The sequence below is a fragment of the Crinia signifera genome, chromosome 2 (assembly GCF_055691185.1).
Source record: "Crinia signifera chromosome 2, ASM5569118v1, whole genome shotgun sequence".
NCBI lineage: Eukaryota > Metazoa > Chordata > Amphibia > Anura > Myobatrachidae > Crinia > Crinia signifera.
The window spans coordinates 222,091,847-222,112,515 of NC_139218.1; the positions used below are offsets into that span (position 1 = coordinate 222,091,847).

A 20,669-nucleotide genomic window follows, 5' to 3' on the forward strand; every position below is an offset into this window, starting at 1 on the left:
GGGACGTTATGGAATCGTTCCTGCAGCAAGCTCCGCAATTGCAGGTACCGGAAGAAGTGTGTTTGGGGTACCCCAAACTCCTCCCTTAATTGCACAAAGGACTTCAGTGCACCGTCGACATATACTTGGCTCAGATGTCGTATTGTATATTGACCCCATGTTGCAGCCAGCTGCAGATTATCTAAGGTTTTCCGAGTATCTACCAAGGGGTATTCCGGGTCTAACCACTTCTCTCCTTCGCTTCCCCCCGCCTCTTTCCATATCTTAATCACTTGTACGACCAAGGGAGGATCTTTTGTTCGAGTGTAGCCCTGTAATAATCTTATTAATGGATCCACCCCGGGTGTAGATACCTCTACCAGTGCCTTAACCATCTTGCTCCCTTGGTCCTGAACTACCCACGCCTTCATTTGGGCTAACTGCGCTGCAATATAATATCTCCTTATATCTGGTGCGCCCAATCCTCCCTGCTCCCTACTCCGCATTAATACTTTAGACTGGACTTTATGCCTTGTGTTATTCCAGATAAATGAAAACATAATACTGCTAATCTTTCGGAAGATTGGCTTTGGGAGTAAGATCGGTGAATGCTGAATAATGTACAAAATTTTAGGTAACATAACCATCTTTAGTAAATTCACACGCCCTACCACTGTCAAAGGGAGACGGCTCCAGGTTTTACATTTTTTTGCCAGCTGATCCACCAGAGGGTCAATATTCAGGGCAATAAAATCCCTTGGATCCCTAGAGATCCAGACACCTAGGTATTTAAATGATTCGACCCACTGGAGAGGAGCCGGCAAATCTGTGGAAGGAGTGCCGTTCCCTGCGACTGAGAGGACATGCGACTTGCTCCAATTGATACGAATCCCGGAGTAATCACCAAATTCATTAATTACTTCCAGGATTTGCGGTAAATCTGGGATATAATCTGCCAGATAAATCAATAAATCATCAGCGTATAATGAGATTATTTCTCTCTCGTCCCCCACTCGCAGACCATGGTTTCTAAACTGAGCTCTTATAACGCAGGCCAGGGGCTCGATAGCCAGCGCGAACAAGACTGGTGACAGAGGACAGCCCTGTCTTGTCCCTCTGGTCAGAGAAAAAGGGGTTGACGTCCATCCATTAATCGAGACCCGGGCCTGCGGTTCAGCATACATAAGTTGCAACCACTTCAGAAACCTGGGTCCACATCCGAAAGCCTTTAACACCTCCCACAGGTACGGCCACTCTACTACATCGAAGGCCTTCGATGCGTCCAGTGAGGCCACCACCGGGTTCCCATCCATGGCCTGCGGGAGTTGGAGATGACTCTGGAGCCTACGTATATTAATGCTTGTGGATTTAGCGGGCATAAAGCCTGATTGATCTGGATTTATAATCTTCAATATATGCTTGTTCAATCTGGCCGCCAAGATCTTAGACAGCACCTTAGCTTCCACCGCCAGCAGGGAAATGGGCCTATAAGAATCAATGGCTGTGGGGTCCTTCCCTTGCTTATGAATCAATGTTATCCTAGCTTCTAACAGTGAAGGTGGTAGTTTGTTTGCCTCGTAGCAGGCCGTCAAGGTGTCTAATAATAAAGGGGACAGTTCTTCTATATAACTTTTATAAAATTCAGCAGGAAGCCCGTCTAAGCCCGGAGCTTTCCCACCCTGGAGATCTTTAATCGCAGCTTTCACTTCCTCCAAGCGCAGGGGAGCCTCCAATTCCTCCCTTTCTGTATCGCCTAGATGGGGCATTTCTGTCTTGGAAATATATTCCCCAATTTCCTGCTGGGTACATTGGAGCTGAGACATATAAAGCTGGGCGAAATAGTTCAATACCTCCTGCCCTATCTGTGGCGTTGAACTGAGGAGGGTACCGTCCGCTTTTCTAATGCAGACTATACTATTGGTAGGGACCTCTGAACGTGCTAAATAGGCCAGAAATTTCCCTGGTCTGTCGGAGAATTGATAGCTATTTCTCAATCGGCTAGCAAGTTGACGGTCATTCTGCTCCCTTAGGACCCTCATCCATTCTGTCTGAGCCCCCAACCACTCCTGCCTCGCTGGATCACTACCTTCCCTTAAATATTTAATTTCAAGGTCTATGCATTTCTCCTCCAACAACAGAGTTTTTGCCTTGCTTCCCTTTAGGATCTCACTGATCCTTTTCTTAATAGACCCCCTAATACACGCTTTAAAGGCGTCCCAGACCGTAGGGGGAGGTGCTGACCCCTGATTGTTGACCCAGAACTCTTCCCATTGGTCCAACAGTTTCCCATCTTTCCTAAGATTCTGTATCCAACAAGTATTTAGTCTCCAGAATCCCCGGCCCCTTTCCCCACCCTCACCTATTTTAAGGAACAGGGGGGAGTGGTCAGAGACGCCCCTGGCCCTGTACTCGACCCCTTCCACCTGCGCTGAGGTATTTTTCGAAACCAATGCCAGGTCAATCCTCGAGAATGTACGATGAGAGGCTGAATAACATGAATATTGCGTACCCGAGGGATTCATAGCCCTCCATATATCAATCCATCCAATGTCCTGGACAAAGCGGAGGAAGTTGTTATTATTTCTTGGTAGCGTCCCTGTGACGGGACTCCATCTATCTGCCGCTTTATCCAGGACATTGTTAAAGTCCCCCAAACAAACGGTCACCACCTGGGGCGCCCCTGCTGCAAACTCTGCTGCCCTTACAAGAACCTCAAGATTAAAGGGGGGGGGGGGTATATACACAAAAAAAAGCAGCATCTGCAGGTCGTTGATCCTACAATCGAGGAATATATAACGGCCTGCAGGGTCGATCTTGAACCTGTTACAACTGAAGGTAATGGTTTTTCTAATAAGAACCGTAACTCCACGGGAAGAGGACGTAAATGGGGCGTGGTAGCTTTTGGCTACCCAGCTTTTGTCCATGGAGCGTAGCTTACTTCCCACCAAGTGGGTTTCAACCAGCCCAATTACATCCGCCTTGGATTTCTTCACTTGCTCCAATACCAATGAACGTTTAACCTTATCGTTAATCCCCCTAACGTTCCACACCAAAATATTAACCATCCCGCCTTATGTAAATGTTATACCCACTTTTGGTACCAAACCCCACTAACCCAGGGTCAACCATCCTGATGTACTCATCTCCATTGTCGCCTCTGCCACCTAGGCCACTCGGGTTTGTCTCCAGATCCTCTTCACAAAATAACATAAAATACCAAACAATCACATCCATCCAACCCCCCTTCCCCACCCCATCCCTCCCTGCATACCCTCCCCTTGAAGGCATACTTATCCGACCACCCTTTCCCTCGAAGAAAAAAAAAAGAAAAAAAAAAAAGGGAAAAAACTCTTGTTTTGTGGGGCTTTCTAGAAAGAGATACTTAGGGCCACCAATATGAGGTGAGCACCCCAGCAGCTATATTATTTAGTTTTAACGTCTTAAAAATCTAATCAAGGAGCCATCTGTCGAGTACCCGGGACCCATCTGTCCAACCACCTAGCCGCCTCTTCTGGTTTAGAAAAAAAATAAGTCTCTCCATTGTGTATAATCCTAAATTTCGCAGGAAAAAGCATAGAATATTTGATGTTACACTGTCTTAGGCGTTTCTTAATGTCCAAGAATTTGGCACGCTCTTTCTGGGTTTCTAAGGCAAAATCTGGGAATATCGCAATATTAGAGCCATCGTGCAGCAATTGGCCTTTGGTGCGAGCCATTCTCAAAATTACGTCCCTATCTTGAAAGTTAAGGAATTTTACTATCAGCGTACGCGGGTGAGCCCCAGGTGGAAGGGGCCTGGCCGGGACCCTATGAGCTCTCTCAATTGCAAATTGATTTGAAAATGCTGCCTTCCCAAAGATATTCAGTAGCCAGTTTTCCACAAACTTAAGTGCATCTGTGCCTTCAGAATGCTCGGGGAACCCTACGAACCGCAGGTTGTTCCTCCTGAGCCTTCCTTCAATATCCAGGAGTTTAAACCTGGCTTCGGCAAGCTGGGTAACTAGCCCATCCACCTTGGAGGACCATTGTTTGTTAGAGTCCTCCAGTGCCGATATCCTCGACTCAACTTGCTCCACACGATTATGCAACAGTGTGATCTCTGTTTTGATTGATATCACATCTGACTGGACATTCGTTATTTTTTCAGAGAGGCGCAACTCGCTATTGGCAATGGCCTCGAGGACCTGCTGGAAACTTGCTTCTGTAGCGCTGGGGGGCGATTTCTCTTTAGATGGAGTTGTACATGGGGTAACTGAAGATGACTGGGATGTGTTAGCTTGGGAGCGTGCGTACTTTTCAAGTTTTGCCGCTGCGGCAGTGTTTGTCTTCCCCATTGTAGAGGTTGGGGGGGAGGGAGGTATGGTCACGCTTTCAACAACACGCTGCAAACTAAGGGGTTTCTGAGCCCTGCTTATACGGCCAAACTCTCCTGAGCTGCAACTTATTAAAGTCCTGAGACCTCAGGCCCTCACCCCACCAGGGAATTGTATGCTGTTCACTGGCTTTAGTCTGTCCAGGGTAGATGCAATCACGAGCAGTGCCTGCCCTCAAAAAGCTTAGAGAGTGCAAACAGCAGGGCCAACACGTATATAGGAACACTCCAAGTTGTCTGACATTTCCCCCAACAACAGTAAGCTTATACTGCACCCGGTCCAGATGATTTCCAGGAGAATGTTCTAATTCAGCGCTGCCCCCACTGGACTGCAGCCATTCGGCTCGCCTCAGCACCTCCAGGTATCCTCTGCTCTGCTCGGCTGCGTCCTGTCCCCCAGCCTGCCGCGTTCTAGCGCCGCCGCGTCTCCCCCTCCGTCTTCCGGGTAGAGACTTCAAGGCGCCCAACAGTGACGCGCTGTCCCCGGTAATGACGCAGCCGGCCCGGCTCGCGTACCTCGGCCTCCACACTTCGCCCGCCACAGGTCAGCGCCACAAGTCAGCTCACGCACGCCCAGACAGCGAGTTGTCTCCGGCAGCACTCCACGGTAAGCTCCCGCCACGGATACACGCTGCTGAGGAGCTCCAGCCTCCACACCTCACACCCTCACCGCCGTGGCCCCGCCCCCGTGATCGTCCAGGTTCAAATTTACTTGCTCTTTCTTGCTTTATTCCCAACCAAGGTTGCCAAATTTCTTGAGGCAGGGCTGCTGAAAGCATGGGAAAGGGGCAGGACAGTGGCAGAGCTGCAGGGTAACAGTGCAGTTGGAAAGTGTGGCCATCGCGTCCTCATGGTCACGTCCCCCGATAACAGAGTTTTTACTGCATTTTTTCCTTCAGTGCATCCCGTCCAAACAATGAACAGGAACAGTGTCATGATGGAATAGCAAGGAGAACCTTCCTATTTTCCTTGAAGAACATTGCACCTAATTCAAACCTGACCGCAGGACAAATTTGTTCTCAAAATGGGCAAAACCATGTGCACTGCAGGTGGGGCAAATGTTACATGTGCAGAGAAAGTTAAGATTTGGGTGAGTTCATTTGTTTATGTGCATGGCTGCTTTACTTTTACACTGCAATATAGATATCAGTTAGAAGTACACCCCCACCCAAATCTAACTCTCTCTGCACATGTTACATCTTCTCCACCTGCAATGCACATGGTTTTGCCCATTTTGAGAACAAATTTGTCCTGCAATCACGTCTGAATTAGGCCTGTTGTTTACCAGAGATTGCTAAAGACCATTAGTAAGCCAAAAGACTACTGGAAGAATGTTCTGTGGATAGAAGAGTCTAAAATACAACTTTTTAGTGTACATAAACAAAAAAAAGTTATATTTGGAGTTTACAAGCATTTCATTTCACTGCATACCAAGTGGCAAGCACAGTGTTTGCAGCATCGTGGTTTTGCTGCATGAACTAGGATCTATGAATTCTGGATTGTGCCAGAAAATTCTGCAGAATACCAGGGTCAGTGCGCTTGAAATAGAGCTACGCAGAGGCGTAACTAGTTCACTTTGGGCCCCATAGCAAAATTTTAAAGGGGCCCCCTCCCCCCAACACACCATTGTCGTTACAATGTTACTTAGGGGGTGGGGGGAGAAAAAGTGAGAGACAGAGAGGGGGTCAGGGAAAAAGAGAGTGAGTAAAAGAGGGGTGATCAGGGAGAGCGTGTGCTACATGGAAAAATATTAATGAAAGGGTAGCGCGAGAGGGAGGTAAGGGTAAGGGTGTGAGTAGGAGTAAGAGACAGAATGTCAGAGACAGAGGGAGAGAGAAAGAGGTAAGAGAATGAGGGTGTCTGCCCCAACTAAGAGGCTTTAGAGCATACGAAAATGTGGTAAAAACCCTGATAACGGGGGTTTACAGCATTTTCGGTTTAGGGCATCCCACCACAGCGAAAAAAGAGTGACAGGGTGAAAAAGTGGCAGAGGGGGCGTAAGGGAGAACAAGGGGGAGACAGGAAAAGTGATAGAGGGTGTCAGGGCAGAGACCATCAGAGAGAGAGAGGAAAAAGGTGGGAAGGAGAGAGAGATAAGGAGAAAGAGAGGGCGGAGAGCAGGGCAATAGAGAAAAGCTCCGTACATACTGAGCGATTTGGTCACTGAGCGATCTTGACTTAATATTGCTCAGCGACCAAATTGCCGTGTCCCATTTTCATCAGCGACAAAGGAGACACTTTGAACGTGAAAGGCGCTGGTCAACCACTACAGGACGACCGCTGCCCTGTACACGCTGAGCAACCATATCCCTGGCAATATGAGCTTAAATCGCTCCGTGTGTATGGGGCTAAAGAGAGGATAGGGAGGGGGAAGAGAGAGGGGGGATAGGAGGAGAGGGGGAGGGTGGGATAGGAGGAGAGGGGGGGGGAGATGGGAAAGGACATGGAGAAGGGAGAAAGGAGTGGTGGTAAAGGGGGAGAGGAGAGGGAGGGACAGGGGGAAATGAAGAAGGGGGAGGAGAGAGAGTAGGGGTTTGAAAGGGTTGTGAGAGGGAAACAGGGACTGTGCCCCCTTATTACAAACGAAGTACCTGTATACACCTGACAGTGGCAGCTGGGTCTCTTCCTCTCTCTCCTCCCAGAAGGACCCAGTCCCCTGCTCACCAGCGCCGTGTGATGTATTGCCTCCTCCCGAAGCTGGGTGCCTTGTTGCTTCCTCCCGAGGCCAGGTCTCCTACACACCGGTGGTGGGTGCCTTCCTTGTTCCCTCCTCCCGATCCCGGGTTTCCTAGCCACCAGCACTGGTTGCTTTTTTTGGTCCTCCTGACCCCTGGTTCCCCGTCCACCGGAGCTGGGAGCCTTGTTCCTTCCTCCCACCGGGTTCATTTCTCCAGAGGCCAGGTCCCCCACACACTGGCACCGGGTGCCTTGTTTCTTCCTCCTGACCCCGGGTTCCCCGGCCACCGGCGCTGGGTGCTTTTCTTACGATCCTCCTGGCCCCGGGTTCCCCGCCCACCGGAGCTGGGACTCGGGAGCCTTGTTCCTTCCTTCCACTGGTTTCCCCGCCCACCAGCGCTGGGTGACGGGTTTGAGTGGTTTCCTCCTCCAATTCGTCATCACAGGTCCCCGCTGGTGTAGGCTCCGGGTCTCCTGCTCCCTTTTGGCAGCGGCAGCAGCGTTGGGTCTCCTGCTGCTGCACACCAACCCTGCAGAGCCTGAAAGGGGGCACGCGACATGGATATAGACATTGCCCGCTACAGTAGCGCTTTTATAAATAAATAAAAAGGGTGCAGGGGACTGCCTGCTGGGGCCTCGGGCCCCCCCAGCCACCGGGCCCCATAGCAGCTGCATCCCCTGCACCCTCTATAGTTACGCCACTGGAGCTACGCATTAGATGGATTTTTGCAGCAAGACAACAACCCTAAATGTACAAATCTCTGTACAACCATATGCTTGAAGCAGGGGTGTGGTCTACCCCTACGTCTGCATGGAGGTGGCTATCCTCAGCTTTACACCATTAAGCTCCAGCCAAACACAGCATGTGGGCCTTGCAGAGCACCTCTCTGCACCTGCTGTGTCCCAGATATGTGCACATATTGGCCCTTATTCAAGTTTGATCGCTCCCCTGCACGTTCGCACGGGGAGCAATGTTTCGTTCATGCGCAAAAACTTTTATACGCATGTGCAGCCGCATTGTGCAAGTGGGGGTTGGGAATTGATTATTCACCGGCCGGTTCACACATAGCAGTGCGGATGGGGGACGTGGGGCGGTGGACCGTGCTTGCGTCCATGGGAATGCCCAGCGTGTCATGGGTGTTCCCATGATACGCTGGCCGTTCCCATGGAAATTCGCCAGTGACGTGGGTGCAGGGGGTGGGCAGCAGACATCAACAGATTTCAGTTGCACGTCTACTTCCCGTGCAGGGACCTGTAGATCTAAGACACCAGAGTGAATGCTTGTAAAATCATTGAATGATTTTGACCCTGCACGCAAGGCTGCGAATGGGTGCTTATGCTAAACATCCATTCGCATGCGTGGGGGGGGATCGGCATGAGAGGGGGTGGGTGTTCGTGCAGTCAGCATTTAGATGACCCGCAAAGCTGCGAATTTCACTATTTTAGCGACTCTATGGACTTTAAGTTTATACTGCCTTTACTCTGTGTTTTAACAGTATAATATTCTCCTGTGCAGTTTGCGGCCAGTAATGACAAGAGGAAGAGGTCCGCCCTGTCTAAAGTCCCCAGGGCCCCCTGAAGACTTACTCCGGCCCTGCCTGGATATAGGGCATGTAGGGGTGTAGGTAGCGTGGCTGACATATGCCGACAAGCGGTATTTCATGCCCTACAATCCACTACGGCGTGGAGAGAGAATATAATAGTGTGCTGAGCATAGCGAGACACCAGGCATGAAGCATGGTTGAGCCCATCGAGCCATGCGAGGACGTGGTGCACTGATGTCAAAACATGAAAAATTCATGTCAACCTTTTCACTGTCGAACTTCCCAATGTCAACCTAATGCTTGTATCAACTATTTGTCTGTGTTGACCTTCAGTGGTCGACCCAATGACCCATACCCCTGCCAACCGCTATTTATCTTGTTTTACCAACAGCATTATAGACACTGTCCTGATCTGCATGAATGTGGGTATGTAACTGATGGTGCCACATCCTACCAATTCAGGATCAATCCTAGAAGCATTGTTGCTCAGAATGACTTTACTATTTCTGTATATACAGGCCAGGGTAGAACTCAAGCTGCCCTCGTGTTTTTCTTTGCCCTTCCTTTTTTTTTCATACAATAGTACTGCAAAAATTTCAATAACAAAATTATGAAAGACAAAACTACCAAAATAGATGAAGAGGAAACTTTGTGCCTGATTTGGACCTGTTTGCAGTCTTGAAAACAGGTAAGCTCTGCCCCAGCCCCCCCACCAGCATGCGGGGGGGATGTGTACTCGGGGGGATGGCCCAGAGAAACTCTTGATCCCAGGGTTTAAACATGCACATGAAAGCATATGCGCAAACCCCAAATATCAGGGTAGGGTCCGAATTTGGCCCCCTATGAGTCATTCTGAATCAGCCCCTTTATGCTTTATGTTCTTTATCCACAATATTATAACACATTGCTGGAGTAATTGCTGCTCAAGGGGAGGTCACGTCAGTTACTGGCATCCTAGAAACACATACTTTTTCCAATACAGAAATTGAATATTGCATCACTTTGATCATTAAATAAATACATCAATAAATATAATCAATAAATGAATATATATAAATATATATATATGGACAGTTTGTATAGGCACTCCTGGTGTATAACAATCCACTGTAAATGCCTGGGTGCCTTCTCATGTGCTCCCGCACAGCATATACGAAATCGGTAGGCAGCAGCACTCACAGGACTTCTTTAGAACAGAAAAGTACAGACACCATGGTCTGGCAACGTTTCGGCATTTATTACCATTTTCAAGCCCGCTGCCTACCTGTTTTGTACATATATATATATGGCCATTTCACAGTAAATTCACTGTTTTGCAGCCCCGGAGTGACGCCTATTTTTATATATATATATATATATATAAATATTTCCTGTGTGTGATATCTGGTTTATTTTGTTTTCTTTATCTAGTTTTAAGACTTAGCAAAGGTGGGTTGCTAAAGCCACCTTGAGTGGCGAAACATGTCAGGGAGCTGCTTGGACACCCCCATTCTGCCCATTTATACCGGATTGAAGTCTAAACCATCTTCTGGGATATACTCATTTCTAAAAAGAGAACTTTACACCACCCTCATTTGCATTTACTACAACAATTCTCCACAGAAGTCCCCATACCCACAGAATTGTGTACTGGACTTACCAACTATCCTGTGGTAATCGGTAATTTATGCCATCTTGGACCGACCGTACGGAGGACTGTTGGAGGACTCACATACCCTATTAAGGGTGGTAACTATCTCTACTCAAATCATCTACTCCCAGGGGTACAATAGGAACGGACTCTCTGGTAGCACCGAGCAAATTATTGTGGTGCCCATATATTGTTTTATTGCTTTTATATGCTATATGCGCATCATTTTTTTAAAACTTATTATGTGTTATTAAAATCTTGGTTAAAGAACATACGGTACTTGTTTCCTAGTACGGCCACACCGATTTCCATCGGGGTGGTCGTGTCGGAAAAATCGCGTCGGTCGCATCACATGCGATTTGGTCGCATGCGATGCGACCGACGTGATTTTTTAATTTAATCAAATGTGAATAGGGTCCCCTGGGACCCGATTTTACATTGGATTCAATGTAAAATATTCCCTAGACCCCCAAATTTAACACCGTAAACCCCACCCCACGATTGACGCCACCCGAAGCGTGGCGGCGGTGCGCGTCCTCCGACCTTTTCATTCCCCTACTATCCACGTCGGCGTGGAGTTAAGAATATAAAGTGTGGCGAGCGCAGCGAACCCCGCGAGGGGCCGTGTATAACTTCACAGGTATACGCGTGCGCTCGCCACGCTTCGGGCACAGTGGCTTGCTGCGCTCGCCACATTTTATATTCTCAACTCCACGCCGACGTGGATAGTAGGGGAATGAAAAGGTCGGAGGACGCGCACCGCCGCCCCTCGCGGGCTCGCTGCGTTTGCCACGCTTCGGGTTGGCGTCAATCGTGGGGTGATGACGGGGCCATATATAATGTGAAATGGGTCATATTGCACCTATTTCACATTTTTTACTATGTGAGATGGACTTAATCAAGTCCATCTCATCTTGTGCCATTATAATGGCACAAGACCGACGCGATGCTCCCGATTTCAATGTTAAAAATTATTTTAACATTGAAGCCTATGGGGAAATCGGGGGCATCGTGTCGGTCGCGTCGGGGCCAATGTTAATGGTCCCGACCGACGCGATGCCCGCGATTTTTCCTTTGCCGGCAAAATGGACCTGATTTCAAAGGAAATCGGGTCCATCGTGGGCATCGTGTACCTTAACTTAAAGGTACACGATGCCCAAGATTGTGGCCGTGCTAGGAAACAAGTACCGAACATACAATCTAACTTTTTTTCATTTATTTTCAAAATTTGTGCGCTGCTATACACACCCTCCTGGATCACTTCATGATGTAAATCTCCTCATCATTGTACTATTTGTGTAAGGACTAGTACTGTGTACTATGTCACTGTGCAGCAGGGGAAGGATGAAGCGAATGTCACGATCCACACACTTTCTCCTTGGACCTTCATTAGAGATCTCCTGGAGAAAAGTGTGCTGTTCACTTACGGTTACAATTCATTATTATTGTTATTAGCAATGATTTGTGGGCACCACAGTGCTTTGCAGTGGCATATAGTAAAAAAAAACAAACAAACAAACAAGGAAAACATAAAATAAGGACATACAATATAGATGCTCGCAAGAAATATTAGCTCTAATATGCCATTTTGGGAAATTAGAAATAACACATACACATGGGTATAACATTCACAAATGGGATTGGTACTAAATCCCGGTGGTCGGATTCCCGGGGTTCAAAATCCCGAGGCCGAAATCCCGACAAAGGGGGGGGCGACGTGGATTGCCCCCCTTGCGGGCTCTCAGCGCCCGGTGCCTCGCTGCGCTCGGCACACTAATGTATTCTGCCTCTATGGTGTCGTGAGCACCCTTAGAGGGAGAAAGTGGTCTGTATTCCGGTGTCGGGATTTTGAACGCTGGGATTCCGACCGCTGGGATTCTAATTGCATCGAAAAGGAATGTCCAACCATATTATTCTCAATAAAGTGTGGAATATAACCCTTGATAGAGTCACAACTTGCATTCATTTGCCTTTCAAAATAAAGATATTTATGTATATGAAATTAAGGATAGTCAGATAAAAAAACAAATTTTTTTTTTTGAATTCTGTTGTTCTTTGGGGTTTTCTTTTTCTTGAACGCAGCTTACAGATGATAAAGATCTTAGCCAGACATAATGGCATGGATGTACAGCTGCATGGTTTGTGTAAATCTATTATCTTTTAATTCTAAGACGCCACATAAGAGCTTACATACTAAGGGGAAAGGGTGAACAGATGGAGGATGAATTGGTACGGATCCATGTAGATGGGTAAAACTTAGGATATAATAAACTCTCAGAATACTCAACAGTTTAGGCAATAAAGACAGCAGCAGTCAGGCAATACCTCTTTTTTTTTTAAGTGACTTAATCAATGTATTACACCTCCACATCCACATTGGCAAGATCTAGTCATTGAACATAAGTGGTTGAATCTATTCCAGTGTTATTGTACCTTTTAGTGCGGTTAGGCCAGTGGTAGCCAACCCTAGCCCTCTAGAGCTACCAACAGTTCACATTTTCCAGACAACCTAGCTGCTGCACAGCTGCACTCATTAATCACTGACAAATTTAAAAAGATACACAGATGAAGCTAATTAGCTCACTTGTGATTCTGTGAGGAGACCTGCAAAACATGCACTGTTGGTAGCTCTTGAGGACTAGGGTTGGCTACCCCAGGGTTAGGCAATGAATGCTAGTATAAGCCCATAGGGGTCTTCTTCCATTCCAATATCCAATAATGAACCAATCAATTGTTTGGAGTACCATGGGATCTTTCTGTCATTTTTGGGCCACACATACTGGCTGAATTGTAATACTTCAGTGTGTTTGGCAGCATAACTCTAATCTGTATCTACTTAGTTATATCTTGTATAGATTATCTAACTGTTTTCCTATCCTTATCTGCTACTGCATGATGGTGATGCTAATATTAGTGTTTATTTCTATAGCTAGGGTATTTTGTTTTAATCTTATATGACTATAGGGATAGTTTTAGTAAAGAAAAAAATTGGAGGAAATGCATTTATATTGTTTCTGTGCAGGGTAAATACTGTCTGCTTCTGCATGTAGCCCACATATGCTAAACAGCTTTATTTTTATACTGCAATTTAGATTTCCATTTGAACATACTCCAGGGTCTGGTTTATCAGCTTCCGCATCCTCGGTTGCGGATATGATGTAACTATATCGGCCCAATCTGCAATGCAATAATTGCATGGATGTACTATCAATTATCACATGCAGGGACAAAGCATAGGATATTGTTAACAATATCGGAGGTGTATCAAATTGTATAGTACAGTGGTTCACAAACTGTGTACCGTGGCGCCCTGGGGTGCCTTAGGACACTTGCAGGGGTGCCCTAAGTTGGTGGCCCAGGACCAATGAAAATTTTTTATGATCAATATCACAGGCGAAATCAGTGCTATCAATGATAACATGGACAAACAAGTAGCAAATCCTGTCTCTTACCATGTAACTGACCCTAAGGACGACATATAAACACAATTTACTTAATTTAATCTATTTTTTCTAAATGTATCAATAATTAACATTCAGACTAGGGGCGCCGTGAAATTTTTTGATGCTCAAGGGTACCGTGACTCAAAAAAGTTTGGGAACCACTGTTATAGTGTGTACCACTTACAGACAAGCAGTGTTTAATTACAGTATACGGTAATTACAGAGGACTGTTTGCCAATCTTATTTTCTGTGTATGGACAGCAGTAAATGGATTAGTTTAAATAATTCCAATTACATAATTAATGTTGGAGGTAACAATAGGTGAAATGTAAAGCCTTGGTAGTGTTTTACATTGTTTGGGAACATGCCAAATCTCCATGCATAAAATTTATATATATTTATTAAACTTGTTACGCTGGGACAAAGCGTCTGAGTGGGGTGTGGTGTAGCTCACAGGCAATGTCTAGGTCAACAGCAAAATGCCAACATGCACACTGACAAAACCTTTTTTTTTGTTCACATTTTTGTTTGGTGTCCAATGCACATGGACCCTCAATTAGTGTACTCCATTCCCTAATATGGCTTGCTTCGCTGGCCACACCATGCATCCATGTGGATGGTATAGTATAAAAAACAAAAATATAAATAAATCCCCCTTTTTGGCGTTGACCTACACTTTGTCTGTCAGACGCAAAGTGATTGCGCATGCTCCAATACTTCCCTTCATACAACCTCGGGGGGGGGGATTTTTTCACAAATTTGGCCCATAGAGTATTATTGTCGTTAACAAATATTTATGTTTCTCTTATATATCTAAACTCCTCCTGTGATAACTTATTTGGGGATATTTTAACTGGTTCTGCTTAAATGTAACCATGTCATATCCCCATATCCATTATACTCTATACTGGAAGACTTAAGGACTGGATGAACTCAAATCTCATTACTACTTGTCACCGATCTCCCCTACATCACCGACTATGGATGGTGTAATGGTTAGCATTACAGGTCGAGTATCCCGTATCCGAATATCCGTTATCCGAATTATTCCGAAATACGGACATTCCAGAAAGTGAAAAAAATTATTTTTTTTGCTAAAAACTCACTGGGGACATATGTAACAGCATCACTGGGGACATGATATGTAACTGGCACTATATATGTGCAAGACAATGATTGCTTGGCATTCAAATTCAGTGCTGAGATAGTACACAAATTTTGTTTCACGTTTTGAAACCTTGTTTTTTGAACAATTAAAATATGTTTGTGTGTATTTTATGTGGTAATAAAATATATTTGTGTGTATATTATGTGTTTATACAGCATAAATGCAAGATACTTCAAAATACATCATTGAAATATTAAAATATTCCGAAATACGGAATAATCCGTTATCCAAATTTCTCCTGGTCCCGAGCATTTTGGATACGGGATACTCAACCTGTACTGCCTCACAGCACTGAGGTCATGGGTTTGATTCCCACCATGGCCCTAACTGAGCGGAGTTTGTATATTCTCCCCGTACTTGCATGGGTTTCCTCCGGGTACTCCGGTTTCCTCCCACAATCCAAAAATATATTGGTAGGCTAATTGGCTCCCAACAAAATCAACCTGTGTGTGTGTGTGTGTGTGTGTACATGTGGTAAGGAATATAGATTGTCAGCTCCACTGGGGCAGTGATTTATGTGAATGTTCAAATATTCTCTGTAAAGCGCTGCGTAATATAAGAAACTGCTAATAAATAAATATACCCCACTTTCTATATTTTAAAAGATGCAGCATTACTTCCTGCCTAGGCAATGTCACGTTCCCCACAGTTCCTGACAGTGCGAAGTCTAGGCAGGTGCCAGACACATAAGATCTACACTGTATTAGCCCATTATAAACAATCACATACTAAAGAAGGGAGAATTTTGATGGGACAGCTTTGAGCCCCTCGTGAAACTCTGTTCCATGTGGAAACATCTGTATCTGTATGTACAGTATATGTTACGCAGGCCCTAGAAGATTGCTGCAGCCTGAGCAGACTAAAGACCAATCACACCAGTGGTGTTGGAACTACCATTGGTGCAGCAGGTGCATTGCACCGGGGCCCCTGAAGACTTAGGGGCCCACTTCTGCCACCCACTGCTGAGTGGCATATTGTGAGTTGGGTTGGAGTGGAAGAGGAGGGCCCAAAAATGTAGTTTTGCACCTGGGCCAACCACTCATATGATCCGGCACTGCACACCACAAACCTATAACTAAACTGTGCATGGATTGCAATGATCTAGGCTGGCAAAGAAAATAGCCATGCAGCTAGCCTAGTGAGTGTTAGCCAATGGCTACTACATGGATTGCTTTCTCATTATGCTAGATTGTAGAATCCTTTTGTCTGTTTGAATGGAGCTACAATATATAATGTGAGTGTGTCAGTCTAGTTACAGTTGTGTGTCTGTGGCATTACAAACAGAGGGCTATACTCCTCAGCTTTAAGGGTTGTGTTATTTCTCTATAATAAAACATTATATACATTCATAAAGATTGCACATGTAAGGCTTCCCTGCAAATGGCACATACTGCTGAGCATCCAATGGACATATCATATTCCAGCTTAGGAGACAGATATATATATATATATATATATATATATATATATATATATATATTTTTTTTTTTAATATACAATTTAGTGTGATGGCTCTGCTGTTAAATGCACACTGGTATGCACAGCTGTACATTGTACATGTAATGCATTATATCATGTTTATATGGAAGTAGTTTACTTCAGCTTCCTTAAAACACTAATGTTATAAAACATGTTCTTCATTTTCTTTGTTCCATCATCATATGATGTGTTAGATCTACGTGCTTAAGCATCACTTCTGCTGAGCATTTGAGGGTCACTCCACTCCATGTACCACTGCACTGAGCTGCAGCCAGCTCCCAACCTCCTCTCTGCTGCCTCTCCCCTTGAATCAGCTGTATCTCCTAACACAGTACGAATCCATTATCCAGCATCACTAGGGGGAAAGAGGACTGTTAGGGCTGTTTCACACAGTACGGTTCCTGCCGCACGGTGAAATCCCGTACGGCCAGGGAGCCGTGCCGCACTCAGCAGTTGTGAATGGACACTATTGTGTCCATTCACACGGGACGGCCACGGCCCGGCCGCACGGCTGCAGCCGGATCCCCCCACTGGAAGGGACGGCTGCCGGGCTGTGGCCATCCCTGCCATTATAAAATTCTGAGTGCGGCGCGGCTCCCTGACCGTACGGGATTTCACCGTGCGGCAGGAACCGTACTGTGTGAAACAGCCCTAAGGAGGGGGAGAGGCACAGTGCGGCAGGAGAAGTGGAGAGAAAAATGGAGGGAAAAAGGAGAGGAGGCATAGACAGACATCACAAGACGGAGAGAGCACTGCAGGCCCTTGGCATTCCCATCTAATATCTAGAAACAGTGCTTCACAAATACTGCATCCACAGATTCATGTTTCCTATGGTAACTACATCCTGCAGTGTAGACATTATGTCAGGCAATACATACACAATGAAATCCAGGATTGTAAAATAACATTGTTTTCTATATAGAAATATACCTTGGTCCTTGGTATATGCACCTTACAGTTGATATGGCACTATACTAAATGGACACATTTTATCATACCCATACAGTCATGGATACACCGTTGTACAGACAGAAGGATATGCAGGGGTATGCATATCTTGCACATGGATATTATTCATATACACACATATATTTGAATAAAATGATCTTACATCAGTAAGGTCCTCCTATTGGTGCATATGTACATGGTACATTGTGCAAAACATGTAGTGTGTAGCCCTGTCCTCTGCAGTCCTACTATGTCTTTATCTTTCTGCATCTTCAAACGCACATCCTAGACACATGTACATTTCCATAGAAATTACACAAGTGCTTATGGGATATATAATTACACACATAGCTATAAAACATGCACACGAATACACACAGATCTAACCAGGATCCTTTTCTCCCCCACACAGTGTCACACACAGCACTCACCGCACAGCCGGCTGCAGGAGCGTGTGAGGATTGGAGAGTCAGCAGCAGCACAGTGTAGCTGTGTGTGTATGTGTATGCCTCTGTACCAAGAGTCCTGCAGCTGCTAACTGTGCAGAATACATCACAAAAGCAGACACCCTCCCCCAGACCAACTGTGACGTCTACATGGGCAGATTAACTGCCTGAATGCTGAGAGACCTTGTATATTACACCCATGCACTGAACCTCGACTTTCCTAGTTCCATGCAGCACACCATCACCTCCCAGTATATTAAATACTAGTGCTAGCTAAAGACATAAATACTGCCCATCACTAATCTGAAACTGCAATTGGACCCTCTTACCTTAATATTACCTGCAAAAATATGCTCACCTGGTATAAACCGCAGATCATAATTCAAAGGGTCGGATGCAGGAAGCTTAAAAATGCAGCCAAATCTCAGAAAATGCAGCTTTTGCAGCAGGTTTGGCTGCATTCTGCATATATACAAGCATGCTTGGATGTGGTGGGCAAAGGCATCTTTAGATGGCTTTTGGCGCACTGCCCCCTGAACTTGGAAGTTCAATCATCCCACTTACCGCAAGAGCTGACCTTTGGGAATTTCTTCATGCATAGTAAAAGCCAATATTCATGTGGTGGGTGGTGCGATATAGAGCATGCAAAATGTGATGCTTGATGCATCCTGCCATTAATATGTTACACTCAAATTAACATTGATAGTTGCATATTAATTTCTCTGAATAGCACATATTAATACTGTTCAATGTTTAATACTGTAATACCACTTTTACACCAGAATACCGGATAGGACCCGGGAAATCGAACACGGGAAATTGCCAGGGCATGCCCTGCCTCAGACCCCATTTACACTGCACTTCAATCCGGGTTATTCCCGGGTAAGGCCCTTTCACACTGAAAACGGATCAGCCCTGTCTTTCCTTGCTGGTGTCATTAAAAATGGACCATTGGGCTGTTTGAGATGAGGTCACAAGAAAGGGAAAAGGGAGGGGGTGGGTTCTGCTCCCAGCATTGCAGCAAAAATGGCAGACGGAGTAGCTGTGTTGAAGTTGCAGACATGGTGCAGATCAGGTTTGGGGTCAGCCAAAGTGGAACACACTGCGTGACAGCCAGTGTGTGCTGCAGCAGATGAGGCTGTAAACACAGTGTGGAGTGTGCTTGCAGCACAGAGCGTGGTAACGCTGCTGCTGCGCTGCTACATGCGCCCTGTGCGGGTCTCCAGCAGATTACATCATCTGCCAGAGCTGCAGAAGCACCAATCAGCTCTTTGCGCCCCTCTACCCACCAAATAACCCGGATAATGGCCATTTACACTACCCTGAGCCCCGGATAAGCCCCGTGTCCGACCCTGAACATTTGCCGGGTCAGATTCCCGGGGAACAGTAACCGTGTTATTTTTTTTAAGCCCATTTACACCATGCCCTGCCCCGGACTGGAGCGGCAATATCCCGGGTCCAAACTCTGGTGTAAAAGGGGTATAAGCAATCCTCATCTTCCTGCGCACCTCTATGGGGTGCATATACAATGGGTGATTGTACTGTTCAGACATCATTTTTGTCCAACCATTCCAGAGATACTTTGTGCACATTGCTTGGATTTGAATGGCCCCCATAAGGTTTTATCATTCCCAGAGTTCATCTACAGAGCCAAATTAACAACAGTACAACTGGGGTGCTCGCCCAAGGGCCCCTTCACTGGGAAGTCCACACACATTGCTACATCACCAGTGTGGGGACACTGGGACATATGTCATCTGGGGTTTCTGTGTGGCATAATGTGAACTGAGGGTACTTCGGTGTGTTTAATGCCCCCACAAGTTAGCTGCTGTTGGACCCTTAAAAAATTGTAATCCATTTCTCTTCTGTCAGCAACAGAATCATGAATGAAAAGCCTAACGTAGCAGGTATGTAGGAAGAAGATTCACTGAAAGAAATGTCAGGCACATATGATGAGGAGATCTCCTCTGTACCAAATGATGTTACTATGGAGACAGCAAACAGCAGCCAATAAGAGCTCCACATACCTAGCAACTGAATTCCACACACCCAATAGGTATTTGGTATTATATGTAACAGGAGAAAACAGTGTCTGCTCAATAAGAAACATTTCTCAAAGTGCATAACTCACATTGTCAGCATTGCAGCCAATCTGTCAGATTTTATACAATGCTTGAAGGGACAACAAATGTTGCATCTTCTATGGGAGGAGGCAGACAAATGTTGGGAATTGGACTTTGATGTGAAAATTTCAGTTAGAAGATGAGCCACAGATTATTTTTTTTTTTGGGCGGGGGGGGGGGGGGGGGGGGGGGTGCAGCACTTAATTCTTGATATGGCAACACCTACTTATTCCTGAACACACAAACATGTGCATAAAACACACAATGAAAACCTCATATTATGAAAGTAGCACATTTGTTCTGATAAGGTATCTAGTAGCTTATAATATAGGGTTTTTACTGAAGCCTTGTCCAGCACATGCCGGACATTGTCATTACTTGTGGTGCTGCGGGGACTGCTGAAACCTCCTTTATTATGATTAGCCACAGACCCTGTTTTCCCGAACATTTCTACCGAAGACAGAATAGTATTGTTTGGTGCTGCAGGTCTCTGGAAATTGTCCTGGAACCCATTTGTTACAGATGCCAGGGATGGTTGGCCATTCTGTCTGTCCATTAACTTTGGAAATAATGTTCCACACACCACGTACATTCCTAGTTCGGCTTTCACTTAATGTCTACTGTAACACACAGGGGCAGAACTTGTAAGTGGTTGTAAGCTGCTAAATATAATTTGGGCCCCCCACCTCCATTCCATCCCAGGTTCACAACAATGGGTGGCAGAAGTGAGCTCCTTAGTCCTCAGGGGTCCTGGTCAGAGGCGGAACTAGTGAGTTGTGGGCCCAGGTGCAAATATATGCTTCGGCCCCCGCCCACTGCAGAACCGATTACACATTATGCTGCACACTGTAGTGGCCATTA

General features: G+C 45.9%; 1 protein-coding gene across 3 annotated transcripts in view; it reads right to left on the bottom strand.

Annotated features, from left to right (window-relative positions):
- LOC146060517 (CYFIP-related Rac1 interactor A-like) overlaps nt 1-17,824 on the bottom strand; it is a 63,522-nt gene extending 45,698 nt beyond the window's left edge. For 2 of the 3 annotated variants that reach the window (XM_083173794.1, XM_083173793.1), the window contains exon 1: nt 17,671-17,823. The gene's annotated coding sequence lies outside the window, so the exon portion shown is untranslated. Of the gene's footprint in view, nt 1-17,670 lie in introns of all 3 variants that reach the window. The other variant, XM_083173792.1, reaches the window with a different exon arrangement.
- Nucleotides 17,825-20,669: the final 2,845 nt, after the last annotated feature.